The sequence below is a fragment of the Emydura macquarii genome, unplaced genomic scaffold (assembly GCF_026122565.2).
Source record: "Emydura macquarii macquarii isolate MOO-44397 ecotype Brisbane River unplaced genomic scaffold, CSIRO-AGI_Emac_v2 contig_3122, whole genome shotgun sequence".
Lineage (NCBI taxonomy): Eukaryota > Metazoa > Chordata > Testudines > Chelidae > Emydura > Emydura macquarii.
Genome location: NW_027133259.1, coordinates 1,729,903 through 1,748,441, shown reverse-complemented (window position 1 = coordinate 1,748,441; position 18,539 = coordinate 1,729,903).

Sequence of the window (18,539 nt, the reverse complement as noted above, 5' to 3'; positions counted from 1 at the left end):
TTAAGCGAGGGCAATAATGCCCAAAGAAACGCATGGAATAAAACCCTCAACTTCCTGAGGAAGGAGGATGGCTGTGAAACTCTGGGATTTCTGTTCTCTCCATTCCTTTGGACGTTAGTGCCATAGTGCTGGGTTTGTTTGTGTTTTAAATGAACAATACAAGTTGCTTTTTCCAGTTAAGCTCAGGCCTGACATCGGTGTGCAGTAGGGCCTTTTCTTCTGAGATGAGAATACTCCATTTCCAATCCTCCTACTTCTCTGGCATTTGTTACTCCATTAATCATAAGACTTAGCACTTACATCGAGCCTTAAATCTTCAAAGCAGCACGACGGGCTCACTCCTGCAAGTGACTCCAAGTGGGAGGACAGTTGTCCTCCCGTAGAGTCCCAGTGCAGTCAGCAGCATCTACAAGGGGCCACTCGTGCAGAGTAACTCGCAGGGTTGAAGCTGGATTTACTATTCTTCACAACAGAAGCTTTATTATCCACATTTCACAGCTGGGAAAGTGAGGCACAGAAATCTTTAGAGGTAGAGCAAGGATCAGAAACCAGGCTTCATTGTGTTACAACAGATGTAAAGAGCTGTACAAAGGAAGCCGTTTGCAGTGCACAACAACTGGTTTTATGGGTCTTATAAAAGCCACGAACAATGGCACTATTCAGGAGTGCCACCTACTGACACGACATACCTAGCTAACCATAGCAGGGAGCACTGTTGTAATAATGCCTTGCTCCCACTTAGGCCTGGTTGGGGAAATCATTCCAATGGAAAATGAAATTTCCACATAAGGGAAATTTTCAGTGGGAAAATGGTAATTGTGCTGAACATTTCCTATTTTCCATCAGGAAAATCAAAATGGAGTATTTTGTGTTGTTGAACTGACCTGAAATGTTTAGCTTCAAATCAGCTCAACATTAAACTGCATTTCCCTCTTACATGTTTTCAGTGTAGCCCTAGCTGTCTTGGTCCCAGGATATGAGCCAGATAAGGTTTTCTTCAGCTCAAAAGCTTGTCTCTTTCAGCAACAGAAGTTGGTCTAATACAAGATATTACTTCACCCAGCTTGATTTCCTATTGCAGTACATTGCCTCATGGGAGTTGTAGTTCTGCCCCTCATTCTCTCATCATGGGAGATGTAGTCAGAACAGGGAGACTGGCCAATAGGGGAGAATGGGGACATCAGGCTCCCAAACTACAACTCCCATGAGGCAATGTGTTCCAATGGGGAAGTGCAATTGAACAAAACATTTCTATTTCAGGAATGTCGAAATGTTTCATTTTGATCCAATTTTTTTTTCATGAAAAATTTCAACTTTTCTTCCTGACTGGGGATAAAACCAAGCATTGAAATATCAGAATTCCCCACGGGACAAAACATCTGAATTTTGCTCAGCTCTGCTCCCATGTGTGCTATGTCGTAAAACATGCTGGGCCTCGTTACTTTATACGTTAGTGTTATTTTGTTTGAAAAATAATAATAATTTACATTTGTGTTACCTAGACAAAAGCTGTGGCCTGGTCTACCCTGGAATGGAGGTCGACATAATGCCACTTATGTCGACCCCCTAACGTACGTGTCTCCACTGGCATGTAAGTGTCGTCGATTTAAACGCGGTAAAAGTTGACCTAATAAAACCACCTCTGCAAGTTCAGGATGAATGAGGAGGATTCTGTGGATGAGGAGGATGAGGATGAGGAGAGTAGGGTGCAAGAGAGCAGGGTATCCATTCTCCCTGAGAGCCAGGACCTGTTTGTTACCACAGAGCAGTCCAGCCACACACAAGACAGCGGGACTGATCGAGATGTAGGGGAAGGTACATCTGGCGAGTGTGTGTGGCAAATCTTATTTTTGCGGTTATGTCCCCAGTCCAGTTTCTTAAAAGGAGTTTGTGCTTTTGAGATGAGGGTCTTATTGGGTGATGGCAACCTTCAGTGGAGGGTTACTCCCGGAACAGACTATTTATGTGCAGAGGTATGCTCTGAGAATCCTCTGTGGATACCTCAAGGAAACTTTCATGTAGATAATCTGTTAACCTTTGCAGAAGGTTTCTGGGGAGGGCAGCCTTATTTCTTCCACCACAATAGGATACTTTCCCACGCCACTCTGCTATTAAATGAGCTGGCATCATCGTGGAACACAGCACAGCAGCATAAGGGCCAGGCCTGCACCCCAATACTTGCAGCAACTCTTCCCTTTCCGCCTGCGTTACCCTCAGGAGACTGATATCACACATGGTCACCTAGGGAAGATGGCGCAAGTTTAAAGTACCTGACCAATACAGTCACTCCGTTTTATTCCTCTGCCGTGAACGGGGTCCCTGGGCACCTCCAAGACTGTTCCTAGTCCGAGAACTGTTGCAATGGGCATTATGGGTCAGGACACTGGTTGCCCTGTGTTTCTGCTGCTACAATTCACCCGCAGTGTCCTCTAATCTGTTCTGCCCACCTCCTCCCAAACCAATCTTTGGCATGTTACAGGGCAGCCCCGTGATCCCTCTCCTTGCTCAAGTGTGGATTGTGGATTTTAGTGCTAATGAAGCCTCTCTGTAACAGATGCCAGGGCCCCTTGCTTAACATGTCTGTAGCGCCAGTCTGACCCATCCGAGATGTACGGTTTGGAATGCAGGTCTGGCTTAGCCTTGTGAACATGAAGGGGAGTGCTTTCTACATTGTATCATTTCCTTCAGTACCTTGGGTCAGCTAACAATGGCAACTCTGTGCTGTGCTTATCCTACAGTCGACACCTCGGCCTTCGGCCCCCCCTTGCCGAACTCCAGCTGAAAGACTTTCCCAGCTTAGGAAGCGGGATGACATGTTCAGCGAACTAACGGACGCCTCCGCAGCTGCTGACACAGGGCTCAGAGCCTGGAGGATGTCCTTGTCTGAAAAACTAGACATGGACATGGAACACAGAAGATCCGCACAGGAGCAGGAGCGTGATACACAAACAGGAGATGTTGTGTATTATGAGGGATCAGTCCGACACGCTGAGGCATCTGGCAGAGCTCCAGGAAGAGCAGCAGCAGGACAGACTCCCTCTGCAGCCCCTCCAAAACACTCCGCTGCCTACTGCTTTGTTATTAGCCCCCACCCCCAAGCTGTCTAGGATGAGACTGAGCAGGGTGCAGTACGTGCTGCACTCCACACCAGTGGAGGTGAGCAGAAGGACATGACGGCCCTTTTAAGAACTGCACGCAACCACAGTTGCTCGCACAGTGACACTTTACAATGTGAAGTTATCCTCCTTTCCCCCCATTAAAACGGGTCACAAATAAAATTTTGTAGCATTAAAAAACATCTGTCTTCATTCATTCATCGCTTGGGTGGGGAGAGAAAGGGAGGGAGCCACTGGAGTGAGGGTGGGGGATGGGAAAGAAAGGCACAGCACAGACATACATTACTGCAGTTCATTGCAAAACCGGTTTTTCAATGCTTCCCGAAGCCAAAGTGCTCCACGGTTGGCTCTGAGCGTAGTGCTGGAATCTGGCTGCTCAAAACTTGCAGCCAGCCTGTCAGCCTCCACGGCCCAACCCTGTGGGAACTTTTCCCCCTTCATTTCACACAAATCATGGAGCGCACAGCACGCAGATATAACTGATGGGATGTTCTTTTCACTGATGTCAAACCTAGTGAGCAGACATCTCCATCTGGCTTTTAACTGGTCAAATGCACATTCCACCAGCACTCTGCACTTGGTGAGCCTGTTATTGAAACGCTCCTTCTCACTGTCCAGGTGCCCAGCGTAGAGCTTCATTCGCCAAGGGAGCAAGGGGTAGGCAGGATCCCCCAGGATCACTACTGGCATTTCCACATCCTCAATGATTATGTCGGGAAAGAAAGTGCCCGCCTGCATCTTACTGAATAGACCCGAGTTCCTAAAGATGCGCATGTCATGCACCTTTCCAGACCACCCCACACTGATGTCGGTGAAATGTCCCCTGTGATCCACAAGGGCCTGCAACACCATTGAGAAGTATCCCTTCCGGTTTATGTACTCTGTGGCAAGGTGGTCAGGTGCTAGGATAGGGATATGCGTGCCATCTGTGCGCCCCCCCCCCAGTTTGGGAACCTCATCACGGCAAATCCGTCCACTATGTCCTGCATGTTTCCCAGAGTCATTACTCTTCTTAACCGAAGCCTATTAACAGCCCTGCACACTTGCATCACAGCAGCTCCAACGGTGGATTTACCGACTCCAAATTGATTCCCACCTGACCGGTAGCAATCTGGGGTTGCCAGCGTCAACAGAGTGATGGCCACTCGTTTCTCTGCTGTCAGAGTATTCATGAGCTTCAGGGCTGGGGACAGCTCCGCGCAAAGTTCAAAGAAAGCGGCCTTTTGCATACGAAAGTTCTGCAGCCACTGCTCATCATCCCACACCTTCATAACGATGCAATTCCACCAATCTGTGCTTGTTTCCCAGGACCAGAACTGGGGAAGATGATGTGTGACAGCCAACAGCAAACGGGAATTGTTTCACGCTATGGCTTGTAGCAGGGTGGCCTCAGTAACATCGCTATTTTCTGTGCTGCGGCTCCTCTCTCGCCTTTGAAAATACTGCAGGATAAGCCGTGAGGTATTTGTGATGCTCACAATGATGGAGCCCGCTGAGCTCTGCACTATGTCTCTCCGGCAACGGTGTGCATGCGGCAAAAAAACAACAAAAAAAAACGGTGTGGATAAGCGTTTGCAGTTTGTTTGGGACGAGAAGGGAGGGGGAGGGAGCACATTATATCATGGGAGGACAACATGCTTCCCAAAAGCCTCTGCGGCTAGTTGTACTGTGGGATAGCTACCCACGGTGCACTGCTTTGAACGTTGACCCAAGCATGGTGAGTGGGGACACATGAGCCCGGTGCAAGGAGCATGGGGTGATCACGCTCCTGCGAATTCTAAAATTTGGTGGGTGAAAGTCGATATTTAAAGTAAATCGACTTCAGTCTGCAGTGTAGACATATCCTGTGTATGGGTAAATGACAGTCTTGCCAGAGTCTTAATTTTTTGGCAAAAGTCTAGTAAATGACAGCCCTATGCCAGCTCAGTGACTGAGGGTAAAATTTTCACAAATGCCCAAGTAACTTGGGAGCCTGAGTCCCATTTTCAAAAAGGACTTAAGCTCCGAAGTCACTTTCGAAAATGGAACTTGGCTCATAAGTCAGTTAGGTGCTTTTGAAAGTTACAGCTAAAGTATTACCCTCAAAATTACTTATGTGGTGTTACATCAAGTGTAAGTCAGTGCAGAATTCAGACCTTATGTTTATTCCCAGAGGTGGTCAAAGCAATTTCAGTTTCCCCAATGTATTTCAAAATTGTTTCAAAAGGTAAATTCTATTATTTTTTTAAACATAAGGATGTCCATAATGGGTCAGACCAGTGGTCCATCTAGCCCAGTATCCTGTCCTCCGACAGTCGCCATGCCAGGTGCTGCAGAGGGAATGAACAGAACAGGTAATCATCAAGTGATCCATCCCGTTACCCATCCCCAGATTTTGGCAAACAGCAATCCAGGCACTGGATGTACACCAGAGGGACTATACAAGCCTGCAAACGCCACAATTCTACTAGAAACCTGATCTATATGGACTTTCAAATTGTTTGTATGCATCTGATTGCTTTAATCAGTTAACATTTCTCTTACAGTTTGTTTCTTTCCTTTTATAATAAACCTTTAGTTTAAGTTACTAAAGCATTAGCTGGCAGCGTGGTATTTTGAGTAAGGTCCAAACTTACATTGATCTGGTGCTGTGGCTGACCCTTTGGGGATCAGGAGAACCTTTTTGGTAAAGAGCACAGAGTTTAAATAACTGATCTCTTTACTGGACCTAGTGGCTGATTGGGAGCCAGACACTGAGATGCAGTAAAGGGGGCTGTGCGTATTTGTATTTTAGCTTCTTGATAACCAGTGTGGGGAATCAGAAGCACTGTTTGTGGCTGGTTGGGAAGTCTGATTTCAGTGTCACCCACCAGTGCTGGGAGAATCTGCTCTGCTTTTACAGCCTGCCCTGACCTTGGCATTTTCCGGTGGCTGCCCTAGACATGGACGGGTCACACCAAGTACAAGGCGCATTGCTTTGACCTTACCTTCTGTAATATAAACACACAGCAACAAGTATCTTTATATAACAAAAAATAAATAAACAAACACCCTACCGAAACAAGACACGCCACTGCACAGGCTTCTCCCTCTGGGGAGAGGATGAGTGAACAGCCACTTCTCAGAAGTGTAGTCGTGTGGCTTAATGCACTACTGGAAGGTGCTCAGCTACTACAGTACACAAATCAGAGACTAGAACAGGAGCAGAAGTCAGGGATCTGTACGCTTCCAGGGCCCCAGGCCTGCAGATGACCTCTCGAGCACCGGAGCGGTGTGTTTGCTTCTCCCTGCCGTAGCAATGGCATTAAGTCCTGCTTCCAGCCCATGCTTGTACACCATGATCTCACTGAGCGTGAGGGGAAGGAATCAAAGAGCATGCAGTTCATGCCACTTTCCTGAGCTTCCTCTGCCATGCTTGGGAGGAGAACCATGAACTGTGACTCCGCCCCTTGCCTGCACTCCTGCCTGTCACGCAATCCTCACCAACATGGGTCCATTGGGACCTAAACAGAGGATCAGTTAAACAAGTAGGGCCACAACTGCAGGGCTCATTAGAGAGAGAGACGCAAACTCAGCAGCTGGGAGAAGATAAGTAGAGAGGAAGGAAGCCCTGCAGAGGAAGGAGCTGCAGAGCCTGAAGGAAAGCAGAGCTGGCTGCGGCTAGTACTACTCCCACCCCAGCAGTAAGAGGGAGCGGACTGGGACTTGTCTGTACGTATGTGTCAGGCAGTAGTCTGATAGAGCGCTAGAATAAAGCAGGGGGTGGCGAAGGTGTCCTGGAGTGAGTGTGGTCTGTAGCTAAGGTCAGAGAGAGACTCATACGGGACCACCCCATGACACTTGCCCACTTGCCTTTTCCCTTTCCACAATGGCTTTTGTCCATCGTCTTGCTCCCCTTCCTCACCATGCAGCAAGCGGGCAAGGAGCACTGGGGCCTCTAGCTAGAGCGATCGCTTCCCCCATTCCTGAAAGACAGCTGCTTCTGGGGTGGAAGGTAACAGCTATTTAACAGCCCACAGCAAAATGATGCAACATGCTGTAGAGATACCAGAGCCCTTGACAATGCAGCCAGAATGTATGTAGACAAAAACACTTCAGCTGGAATTTAGGCAGAACACCACTGTGCTTCTTACAACTGCCAAGAGCACTTTAAGGCCCATAAAAACTCTGGACCTTTGATTCTACATTTCATCTGAAACACAGCTCCTCCAGCAACACCTCCTTACAAACATGCTGCGGGACCAGCCCCCATGTTCCGTCAGAGGGTGCAATCACTAGCCTTGCTTCCAGCAGCATGGGAACGTGCCTTACGTTTCTCCCGCCCCATTATTATGCCAGCCCCGCCCTGCAGAGCTGACAGGCTGGCTTGGCTGTGCTTTTCTAATCCTTTTAGGTTACGGGTGACATTGTGAAAAACACCTAAGCTACTTAGGAGCCCAACTCCCATTTTCAAACAGGACTTCGGCACGCTGGAGCCGAATTCTTAATAGGACATGGGTGGCTAAGTCACTCAGGCACCTTTGAAAATGTTAGCTTATGTCGAAAACATTACACAATTTTGTGTCAGCTGAAACAGACTTAACTGTGTAAACTACCCAAGCGTGACTTAGATAAAACAATAGAGTGACAGCGATTGGTGGCTAATTTGCAGTGAGGCAAGATAGAGATGGATGATACAGTTGGGCAAATCACCTGTTATCTCTACGTTAGACAAACGATATTGCCACAAGCGTGATGCAAGGTCAATAGCTTGGTCCTGCTGGAGGCCAGTGGACAAAGTCAGGAATGTATACCAAGTGATAATTCACCCTTGTCACAGGGAAACCGCCTACTTGTACGCAGGGGTGGGAACAACCGTGCGCTGTGCGCCAGTCAGATCGGAGATAAACGGGGGGAGAAGGGAGATTGCTCAGTTCACTGGAGGGCTCAAGTTGCTATAGATCCAGTCAGGGCACAAAGTGCCCCATGAAGCAGTGAAGTTGGCGCCGCAAACATCTCACTAGTATTCCAGTTGCTAGTGTGGGGTGGGGGATGGTGGTCTCATGGCCGGAAGCATTCTGGAGCTGGAGGCTTGGACCGCTGTGAACCATCCCTGCGTACCACTATCAGAGATTAGCCCTCTGGTTTTACCAAAGCAGAATACTAGCTAGTTCAGATCTGGCTTCCATTTTATCCCAACCACTAGTGTTTCTGGCCCATCTCTACCTACAACAGTTCCAGCAGAGGAAGAGCTGTCTTACAGAACAAGGGGATTTTACAGAGTCCAATGAAAACGCAGCATGCTTGTAATTGTTTATATTCAAAAGGTAGTGGGTTGTCTCGTAGAACTAGAGTTTTATGGCACGTAGCCTGTACTTGTTGGAGGACTTTGTCTCTGTTAAGTGGTGATGCACTATTGCATCTATGTTTGTTTATTTGTTTGGTCAGTTTCTAAAATGGCCCTAACTATAAAACTCTAGGCTCACGAGCAACTGAATGCTTAAAACACACACATTATAAAAGAGTTTTCAGAGGTACTCAGATAATAGCTGAGCGCCTCACACTTTGTAATGAGGTTCTCAGGTGAGATAGGGCTACTATCCCTATTTTACAGAGGGGGAGCGGATGTACAGAGACATTAAGGGTCACACACAGGAAGCCTGTGGCAGAATAGGAAATTGTAACCACTGCACCATCCTTCCTTGTTGATACTAAAACACTCCACAACCGAGGCCTCCTTTTCTCAGGCAAAACACTCCCATTAAAACTAGTGGAGGTAAGGACTTCAGGATCAGACTCAGAGGAGGGGCTGGAATTTTGCTGAAAAATTTATTCTGTTGTTTGCTCTACCAGTGTATGAGACAATGTAAGGATCTCTTCTCCACTCCCGGATTATTTTGCCAGAGATTTCTAACTTTGATTCCAAAAAGCCTCTTTCTTTTCAGCCAGACTTAGTAAAAGGGGCTGTAACTTCCTCCTGGTAGAGTGGGAGTTTTAGCAATGAAGGATTCCTTGAGGTGCTGCTTTGGCAAGCTCTTGGCACCAGATGGCGCCAAGTTTGCATGAGCAATCTCATCCCCTTTCCGCAGACCTTGGGTTTGCCCCTTGGCGACCTGTTCAGAAAAGGAATAGCGCGGCTCACTCATGCTGGAAAAAATGCACCGTGTAATTGGGTGGCAGACAGCCACTGGATTTTCTTCTGATTCACCAAGGAAGCTTGAAGCTGACTGATGCACCAGAGGAGCCAAGTTCCAGGATGTGGCTGGGTCCTGAGGGGAGCAGCAGATACGCAACTTTCCTCTGCAGACACACGGTCCAGGAAGGTATCATGCTCATGCCAGCAGCTGTGTTTGAAAGAGTTATTGGACAGTTAAAGGCTATGCCCAGAGAATACTGTCTCCCCCCCGCCTTTATGCAACGCCAGAAACCTCTTTTAAACATACATTCACACGTTTCCCTAGAATTACATTCCTCCCCCCCCCCCCCAACTCCAGACTTTACTCTCAAACCATTTAGCCCCACCCCTTCCCACTCCCCATTGTTATTACTTGGCACCATGACAGACGATGAGGGGAGGTAGGTAACTGTCATATACACATTAACTTGTGATCTGGGGGCTGACACAGATAGCAAAGGTGTGGCAGCTATAGGCCTCTGAAACGTTATTAGCTGGAAATGATAGAATTATGAATGATGCAGAAAAGACAGAAGTTTTCTATATATATTTTGTTCTGCATTTGGGAAAAAACAGATGGTGTAGTCATATCATAGGATTACACTCTTTCCATTCCACTAGTAACCCAGGAGGATGTTAAACAGCAGCTACTAAAGTTAGACATTTTAAAATCAGCATCTAACAGCTTTTAAAGAGCAGGCTGGGGAGATTGCTGGAACCATCAGTGTTAATTTTCAGTAAGTCTTGGAGCACCAGGGAAGTGCCGAAGGACTAGACGAAAGCTAATGTTGTGCCAATATTTAAAAAAAGTAAATGGGATGATCCGGGTAAACATAAGCCTCTCAATCTGACATCAATCCTGAACCAAGATAATGGAGAGGTTGACAAGGGACTTGATTAATAAAGAAAGTAATATAATTAATGCCAACCAACATAGGTTTATGAAAAATAGGTCCTGTCAAACTAACTTGCTATATTTTTTGATGAGATTACAAGTTTGGTTGATAAAGATAATATACTTACTTAGGGCAGGTCTACGCTAGAAGCCCTGCATCGGCACAGCTACATCAATACAGCTGCACCACCGTCTCATATCTGGTGAAGACACTGAATGCCAACGGCAGAGCACTGTCCCATCCTCATAATTATTCCACCTCCATGAGAGGCAGAAGCTATGTCAGCATCTCCCACTGACATGGCATTGGTGTGGAGAGTGCTTAGGTCTCTATAACATGCATCGCTCGAGGGGGTGTCTTTCACATCCCTGAGTGATGTAAGTTAGATTGACTTAAGTGGTAGTGCAGACCTGCCTTTAGACTTCTATAAGGCATTTGCCCTGATACCTACCACATGACATTTTGATTAAAAAGCTAGAAAGCCATACTTTAAAGGGATTAAAAACTGGCTAATTGATAGATCTCAAAATGTAAATGTAAACAGGGAAATCATAATCGAATGGGTGTGTTTCTAGTGGGGTTCTGCAGTGATTGGCTCTTGGCTCTACACTAGTTAACATTTTTATCAATAAACTGGAAGAAAAACAAAATCATCACTTTTGTAGAGGACACAAAAATTGGGGGAGTGTAAATAATGAAGACAGAGAAATCTGAATCACTTGGTAAGCCTGGTGCAAGCAAACGCTATACATTTTAATGTGGCCAAATGGAAATGTATACATCTAGGAACAAAGAGGGTAGGCCATATTACAGGATGGGGAAACTCTATCTTGGGAAGCAATGACTGAAAAAGTTTTGGAGGTCAAGGTGGATAATCAGCTGAACGTGAGCTTCCAGTATGGCACTGTGGCCAAAAGGACTAATGCAATCCTTGGCTGCATAAAGAGGGGACTCTTGTGTAGGAGCAGAGCGGATATTTTACCTCTGTATTTTGCACTGGTGCAACCACTGCTGGAATTCTGCATTCAGTTCTGGTTCTCCACACCTCAGAAGGATGTTGATCAATGGGAGAGGGGTCAGAAAAGAGCCACGAGCATGATTAAAGGATTAGAAAACTCGCCTGCGAGCGATAGACTGAAGAAGCCCAGTCAATGTAGCTGAACACGGAGAAGGTTCAGGGGTGACTTGATCATAGTTTAAGTACCCACGTGGGAAAGAAATATTTAATAATGGGCTCTTCAGTCTAGCAGAGAAACGATCCAAAGGCTGGAAGCTGAAGCTAGACAAATTCAGACTGGAAATGAGGTGTGCATTTTTAACAGCGATAAGCCATGTGGCTACGGGATGCTTTGCTTTTCTGTAACCCTAGACGTAGCCATAGGAATGCCAAACCACGCAGACATTCCATTGGCATCAGCTGTTCCTTCCTTTGTTCCTATCCACTCTCCACCCACCCAGGAACCACGATGTCTTGTTCAGCTACAAGGACAGAGTGATGTGGGCTTTTTTTTGCAAGCAGAAACCCAAACCCTGGAGAAGAGGGGAGGGGTATCTTTTGCCCTCTAAAGCAGGAAATCCTCCGAGAAGGGGATATTAATGGCAGGTGTTCTTCTCTGTAGGCCTAAGCCTAGTCACATCAAGGCAGAAGGAGGAGCTGTGGCTGCTGTGGCTCCCTCAAGCCTCTGCTCCAGGATGAAAACTTCTCTTCTGCCGCCTAGCCCAGCTGAGTGCCCTTCATTTGGCAACAGGGTGGGGATCTGGAGCTATCTGCTGCAGTGTGGGTGGCCGGGTAGGTGGCAGCAACAGCTCACGGCACGAAGACCGTGTGTGCTTTCCTTGCACTGACAGCAGCAGCATCTACAGGCTCCCTGCCCTGTGAGGCCCCTCAAACCAAGGCCTATGGGTCTGCAGGCAGCATATGGCTCCATGCAGCCGCTCCCCTGAACGACTGGAGAATGAAGCCCTAGCGCACCAAGGGCTCCACCCACAAAGCTCCTGACTGATGGAGGTGTCCAGCCTCCCGGACTGGCGGGGAAGCTCTGCTGAAACCAGAAAGGGGCACAGGAAGCTGTCCGAGCAACTAGAGGAATCCTTGGCTGGTTGCTGCTATGGATCCCGCCTACTTGCCTGACTTCTGAGCGCCACCTCCCGGCCTGTACCTATCCCTCCTGCTTCCCAACCCCGCTTCGCTTCCTGTTTCCTGCCTTGCTCCAGGTCCTACTCCTATGTCCGCCCTCTGCTGCTGACTTTGGTGCGGACTGTATGTTTTGTTGTGTTGTCACTCATTTTTGTTTTAAAGCCTAACTCCCCGAAACGCTTGAGGTTAAATTCTACTCACATGCATGCACACACACTAGCCCAAAGTCAACGGGATCCCCTAGGGCAGACTTTGGCCAGCCATAAGATTTCTGTACTTAAAAGTCCTTAAAAAGAGAAGGCCTTGTTTTCCCACTCTGCTACACCAGCATAAAACTGCTGTACCAAAGTGGAGAGAAAGTCCAATGGGATATGGGCACCGAACTCCTTAAGCTTCTCTGTAGAGCCTAATCAAAATTGCGTTTGCACCTTATATGTGCTGTAATCACTTTGTTTGTCCTAGTTTTTCATAGAAGTTCTGGGGACACCATCTTGGGACTCTTGAAATGTCCCAGTTTTTCATTCAGTCAGTCAAAACATTTGGATTTTTTTTTTTTAATAACTATAAATTGTTTGTTTAGGATGACTTGCTGCATCAGAATTTGCTCTGTGAGTGCCAGGAACAAACAGTCCAGTGGAACAAGCATTCAGTGTGACTAACAGTGCTTGGAGTAAAGGGAAAACTCCAATGATCGTAGTCGCGATCCAAGCTGCTGTTTTGCTCAGAGTGCATGTTAAAGACACTTTCCAGGGTTTGCTCAGGACAAAGTTACTGGAAAAAATCATCCACTTTGAGAAATATGCAAGTGTAACTGCTGAGTTAGAAGCTAGCAGTAGTGACACCAGAACACAAAAAAACAGCAACTACACTTCTGTCTTTCATATGCCGATGTTTGAACCTAAAACATCAAATTGTCCCAGTTTTCCCCTTTTTAAAATATAGTCACCTTATTTGTCGCTTTTTCTTGTACTGCACTGCTAAAAAATGAGATGTTTCCCCTTCCTGCTGCAGTTCTGTGACACTTGCTACAGCCTGTAGACAGCAGTCATGCACTGTGCTCGCTCATGGAGACTTCACTTCTCTCTCTCCTTGCTTGTTCTGCTTACTTAAAGTAAGCCACTGAGGCCAAAAGTAGATGTTTTGCTCTTTGCACACAGAATGGTGGTATGTGATCTTTGGAAAGCAGCATTTCGGCAGACAATGCTGGATCTATGTTGAGATGCACACAGGTCATCATGAGCTGGTTGCATTTCAACAGACAATTTAAAAAGCCAATTGTACTATAGAGCCATCTTAGCACTGCTTATCCATAAGTTAGCCTCTGTTTTTATTGTGTCCCGGCCGAGAATGACAGGGTAGGGCGACCCCGACTTGCACCACATGGGTTGTCCCGGCAATGGTGAGCTGGAGCGGGCAGGTGGGGTATTCCTTCAAGTCCCCGTGAATACACAGTATGTGGACCCGCCCGTGGGGTTGCTGGCCCGGGGGAAGCAGCTCAGGGCAGACCAGCGTCTGCTCGCAGCCGGAGTCAACCAGGGCCCATGCCTGTCCCTCTGGGAGCCTCACGGGGATCGTCACAGGGGGCCAGAGGTGTCTCCGGGCTTGTCCTTCCCCGGTGCAAACCAGGCCAAAGGAGCAGTCCATCCGGGGGCAGTCTCGCTGCAGGTGGCCTATGTGGCCACCGACACTACCCTTTCAAAGGTCACGAGGAAGGCCTCCGGGTTGTCCTCTGGCCCCAGCTTCGTCAGACGTAGAGGCATCGGGGTCCCTGCCGGACCTGCCATCGCCCCGCAGCCATGCTGCCGGGGGCGGGGAGCAGGGCACCAATCTGCTGGATGCACTGGCGCTGCTGCTCCTGATGCTGCGCCCCCAAGTCTCGGACGAGTTGTTGCTGCTGGGCCCCTAAAGTCTGGAGCAGCAGCTGCTGCTGGGCCGCCTGCTGCTGCTGGCGGAGCGCGGCCCACCACTGCTGAGCTGGTCCAGGTCCATGCTGACCTGTACTGGGGAATAGTTTTGTGGGTCACCCCCTTGACAGCAAGGGGCGGGTTATGCCTGCCTTCTCCACCACGTGTGGACGGGCCCCTGGAAGCGTGGAGCAGCATCCAGGCCCCTCCCTCTGGGTCCTTCTCAGAGTAGGACCACCCCTCCCGGCTATCTCCTGCCGGGAGCAGCCTCAAGCCCCTTTTTCCGGGCTAGCAATCTTTCGCCCGGCCCGTAGGCAGGGCTGGCTAATGTACAGCCTAGCGCCAGGCCCTCCAGCAGGGCTGGCAAGTAGCAGGCCGCTCTCTGGAGCGCTATGGAGGGTGAGGCTCTCTCAGGGATGTTAGGGAAGGGGGAGGGAGACACAGGCCCACCCGCCTCCACTGCGTCCCAGCCCAGGGCCCTTGCATTGGCAAAGGCGTTTGCCACAGGGTTGGCAGGGCTCCGGCCGCAACACGCCGCCCAGGTTGCCCCAGACTCAGCCACAAACTTGTGGCTGCCCCTGGGCTTCTTCCTCCCCGAAACCCCCGGTACCTGCCTCCTTCGGGTTGCTGGGGCATGGTAGTCCTAGGAGGCCCTCCGCATCCATGGGTGGCAGCTCTGGCAACTCCATGGGTTCCTTCACAGAGGGCAGTTCTTCCAGGTCCTCCAGCCCCCAGGCAGGGCTGGTAGGTTCTCCAGGTGCCAGGCCCTGTACTGCTCAGGTCAGCCCTCCACCAGCTCCCAGGCCATGGGTGTCTCAGGTGGGGCCTCCGCCAGCTCCCAGGCTATGGGAAGACCAGCTGCTCCCTTTCAGCGTAGCGTGGCCGGGCCGGGCCGGGCCGGGCCGGGCTCAGGGGGAGAGGCATCCTTCTCCCTCAGCTATCCTCTCTTGACTGGGCTCGCAGGCCTGGGTTTTAAAGGCCTGGCTCCGCCCCCCTGCTTCCGGTCAGGTGGTGTCCCTGGGGCTTTTAAAGGCCTGGACCCGCCCCCCTGCTTCCAGTCAGGCTTTTTCTTTTGGGGCTCTACCAGGCAGGCGGGGGGGGGGTCTGGCTCTGGCTCTCCCCCTGAGACCTTCTCAGAGGGGGACCACCTCTCCCGGCTACAGGGGCAACAAGCAAGTAGACAAGGACAATCCAGTCAATACAGCGTATTTAGACTTTCAGAAAGCCTTTGAGTAAGGTCCCACAGCATAGGTTCTTAAGCAAAGTAAGCGGTCATAGAATAAGAGGGAAGGTCCTTTCATTGATTAGTAACTAATTAAAAAACAGGAAGCAAGGATAAGAATAAATGGTCAGTTTTCACAGCAGATAGAGATACATAGCAGGGTCCCCCAAGGATCTGCACTGTGACCTGTGATGTTCAACATACTCATAAATGACCAGGAAAAGGGGGTAAACAGCGAGGTGGCAATGTTTGCAGATGATACAAAATCACTCAAGATAGTTAAGTTAAAAACTGACTGTGAAGAGTCAAAAGGATCTCACAAAGCTGGGTGACTGGGCAGCAAGAGGAAATTCAATATTGATAAGTGCAAAGTAATGCACACTGGAAAACATAAACATGACTTGTACCTACAAAATGATGGGGTCAAACTTAGCTGTTACCTCTCAAGAAAGAGCTCTTGGAATCATTGTGGATAGTTCTCTGAAAACACCTGCTCAAAGTGCAGGGGCAGTCAAAAAAGCTAACAAAATTAGGAGCCATTAGGAAAGGGATAGATATGAGAGAAAATATCATAATGCCACTACATAAATCCCAGGTACACCCTCGCCTTGATTACTGCATGCATTTCTGGTCACCCCATCTCAAAAAAAGATATATTAGAATTGAAAAAAGTACAGAGAAGGGCAACAAAAATGATTAGGGGTATGGAACAGCTTTCATCTGTGGATAGATTAAAAAGACTGGGACTGTTCAGCTTAGAAAAAAACGACTAAGGGGGATATGATAGAGGTCTATAAAATCTTGAATGGCATGGAGAAAGTGAATAAGGAAGTGTAATTTACCCCTTCACATAACACAAGAAAAGGTTCACCCAATGAAATTAATAGGCAGCAAGTTTAAAACAAACATAAGGAAGTACTTCTTCACACAATACAGTCTTAACCTGTGGAACTCATTGCCAGGGGTTTTGTGAAGGCCAAAAGTATAACTGGGTTCAAAAACAAATTAGACAAGTTCACAGAGGATAGGTCCATTAATGGCTATTAGTCAAGATGATCAGGGACGCAACACCAGGGGTGCTCTGGGTGTCCCTAAACCTCTCACTGCCAAATGCTGTGAATGGATATCAGGGAGTGGATCACTCAATCATTGCTCTGTTCCAATCGTTCCCTCTAAAGCATCTAGTAATGGCCACAGTTAGAAGACAGGATGCTGAGCTAAATGGACCATTGATCTGACCCCATATGGCCATTCTTATGTTCTTAAAGTGACCCAAAAAAACACCAAACAATGCTTCTGCCCTTGTCTCATAGAATATTAGAGTTGGAAGGGACCTCAGGAGGTATCTAGTCCAACCCGCTGCTCAGAGCAGGACTAACCTCAGCTATATCATCCCAGCCAGGGCTTTGTCAAGCCGCAGCTTAAAAACCTCTAAAGATGGAGATTCCACCACATCCCTAGGTAACCCATTCCAGTGCTTCACCACCCTCCTAGTGAAAATCTTTTTCCTAATGTCCAACCTAGACCTCGCCAACTGCAACTTGAGACCGTTGCTCCTTGTTCTGTCATCTACCACCACTGAGAACAGCCTAGCCCCATCCTCCCTGGAACCCCCTTTCAGGTAGTTAAAGGCTGCTATCAAATCCCCCCTCATTCTTCTCTTCTACAGACTAAACAAGCCCAGTTCCCTCAGCCTCTCCTCATAAGTCCTGTGCTCCAGCCCCCTAAAAATTTTTGTTGCCCTCCGCTGGACTTTCTCCAACTTGTCCACATCCTTTTTGTAGTGGGGGGCCCAAAACTGGACACAATACTCCAAATGCGGCCTCACCAATGCCGAATAGAGGGGAATGATCACTTCCCTCGATCTGCTGGCAATACTCCTACTAATGCAGCCCAATATGCTATTAGCCTTCTTGACAACCAGGGCACACTGCTGACTCATATCCAGCTTTTTATCCACTGTTATCCCCAGGTCCTTTTCTGCAGAACTGCTGCCTAGCTCGTCAGTCCCCAGTCTGTAGCTGTGCATGGGATTCTTCCGTCCTAAGTGGAGGACTCTGCACTTCTCTTTGTTGAACCTCATCAGATTTCTTTTGGCCCAATCCTCCAATTGTCTAGGTCACTCTGTATCCTATCCCTACCTTCCAGGATAACTACCACTCCCCCCAGCTTAGTGTCATCTGCAAACTTGCTGAGGGTGCAATCTACCACATCTTCCAGATCATTAATGAAGATGTTGAACAAAACTGGCCCTAGGACCGACCCCTGGGGCACTCTGCTTGTGACCGGCTGCCAGCTAGACATGGAGCCATTGATCACTACTCGTTGAGCCCGATGATCTAGCCAGCTCTCTATCCATTTTATAGTCCATTCATCCAACCCATACTTCTTTAACTTGCTGATAAGAATACTGTGTGAGACAGTATCAAAAGCTTTGCTAAAGTCAAGGTATATCACATCCACCGCCTTCCCTACATCCACAGAGCCAGTCACCTCATCATAGAAAGCAATCAGGTTGGTCAGGCAGGACTTGCCCTTGGTGAATCCACGTTGACTGTTCCTGATCACCTTCCTCTCTCCCAAGTGCCTTAACATGGATTCCTTGAGGACCTGCTCCATGATTTTCTCACACACACTTGTTTTTAGAGAAGCAATTTGTCACTTGTCTATAATGAATAATATTTTGCATCTAAGAAGAGCCTTTTGTCTGAGGTTCTCCAAGCGCTTACAACACGAGATAATTCTGGTTTCTGAATGGTGAAAACAGACAAGTAGACTCTACTTTAAGAAGGCAGGTACCATGCATGTGCTCAGGCTGAACAGTGGGCAGCCCTTTGTGATTTATGATCCTCAGTGTAACAATGCACTGACAGTTAAACCTGCAGCGTGAGCTAGAAGAGAGATTTGTATGGGCAGAGAGAAAACCCTGAATGGGCATTGCCAGATGTGCATCGTGGGCTGCATGGATGTCAGCAGAGGGCAGCTGTTTGTGGGCACTGACCAGCTGGGGATCTGTATGCGTCTTTAGCGAAAATACAGATTGGTTAATATTTTTGGTGCAAATGGTGATGTAGGAAGTTAGATTTTTAGAGCACTAACACGAACAATCGGTCATGTTACAACACATTTCC